This window comes from Silene latifolia, chromosome 10 (genome assembly GCF_048544455.1).
Source record: "Silene latifolia isolate original U9 population chromosome 10, ASM4854445v1, whole genome shotgun sequence".
Taxonomy (NCBI): Eukaryota; Viridiplantae; Streptophyta; class Magnoliopsida; order Caryophyllales; family Caryophyllaceae; genus Silene; species Silene latifolia.
This window is the reverse complement of record NC_133535.1, coordinates 143,523,517-143,525,104: the sequence shown is the minus strand read 5'-3', so window position 1 is coordinate 143,525,104 and position 1,588 is coordinate 143,523,517. Positions and strand designations below refer to the sequence as shown.

At 44.6% G+C, this 1,588-nt stretch overlaps 1 non-coding gene across 1 annotated transcript; it reads left to right on the top strand.

Moving 5' to 3' along the window:
• The first annotated feature begins 795 nt into the window (after window positions 1-795).
• Window positions 796-902, top strand: LOC141609678 (small nucleolar RNA R71). Its single transcript, XR_012527598.1, has one exon. It is a non-coding gene; the product is annotated as a small nucleolar RNA R71 (small nucleolar RNA).
• The last annotated feature ends 686 nt before the right edge of the window (window positions 903-1,588 follow it).

The window sequence follows — 1,588 nt, the reverse complement described above, 5'->3', positions numbered from 1 at the left end:
CCTTGATTTGCTTGGTTCACTTGATTCCCTTGGTAAAACCCTTGGTTGCTTTGATTTCCACCAAAATCTTGGTACCCTTGTGGTTGGTTACCATAGTTTTGGTTTTGATTGTTGTTTGGCCATTGGTTTTGATTTCCGGGATTAGTCCTTTGGTTGGGGAATGTTCCCCTTTGTTGAGAAAAACCGGGTGGATTATTTGGGGCTTGTGGTTGAAGGTGTTGTGGGTTTTGAACATTGGTACTTTTGTAGCTAAAATTGGGGTGGTTCCTCAAACCGGGATGGTAGAAGTTGGTGTTTGGGTTGTAGACATTTGGATTGTTGTAGGGTGGTCGTGGTGGTCTTGTATTGTTGTTATAGCTTTGGAAAGCATTAACATCTTGGACATTCTCTTCATAGCCACCGGTATAGTTGTTGGCACACAAGTCACAGGTATGACCGCTCACTCCACAAAGCTCACAACTTGAAGCTTGAACCACTTCCTCCATGGGTGGCCCATGTGAGGTCGCGGCTTGGTGCACTTGATTTCTTTGAAACTTTTCAAATTGTTTTGTGAGTAGGTCGAGCTTGGAATTTTTCTCGGAGTTGGAGGGGTTTTCCTTAGGGAACTTCCCATTCCTTCTTAGCATGTTTCCTCTAGAACCATAGTTTGCTTCCGAATCTACCATTTTCTTGATCAATGCCGTACCCTCTTCATCATTCAAGTGATCAAATCCTCCCCCTGCGGAGGCATTTACCATCTCCTTAGTTCTCGGTAGCAAAGTTTGAAAGAATGTTTGAGTGATGTACCATTCCGGTATTCCATGATAGGGACAACTTGCTATTAAGTCTTGATATCGGTCCCAAGCTTCACCTAAAGACTCCCCGTCCTCTTGTTGAAATGTATGAATCTCATTACGGAGCATTGCGCTCTTTGATGAAGGGTAATATTTAGCCATGAATGTTTTAGCCAAGGCATCCCATGTCGTGAAGGTATCCGGGGGTGAATGTTCAACCACCGGTCCGCCTTGCCCGTCAATGAAAACGGAAACAACATCATTCTCAAGGTGTCCTCGGACACCCCATTCTTTTTCATCCTTGAAACCTTCCTCTTAAACTTCCGGAGGTGAGCATGGGCATCCTCTTCAATATGCCCTCCGAACAAATCCTTCTCAATCAACCCGACTTGGGCGGGATGCATTTCAAAGTTGTTTGGGGCCAAGGTGCCAAAATTAATAGGGTTACATGAATCATTATGGTTAGGCCGGTTGTGATCTCGCAGAGCCATTTGTGGTGGAGGATTTGGTATATGAGGGGGTGGTGATTGAGGTGGGTTATTTGGAATAGGGAAGTTATGAAAAGGGTTTTCTATTAAAGTCTCAATTGTGATGTTTGGTTGAAGTGTGGTTGTGGTATTAATATTTTGTGGGGTGTGTGAGTTTGGTTGATCAATGTTTGCCCGCGGAGGGTTCCGAACTCTATCAAGGGTCCTTGTCCTCAAGGTCCTAAAAAGCCTCTCTGGGTCGGAATTGAAGAGTAGAGCTTGGTGGTTCCTTCTAGGCATGCACTCAATAAACCGTTAGTCTCCTAGTGTCTTTACACACTAGGGGAA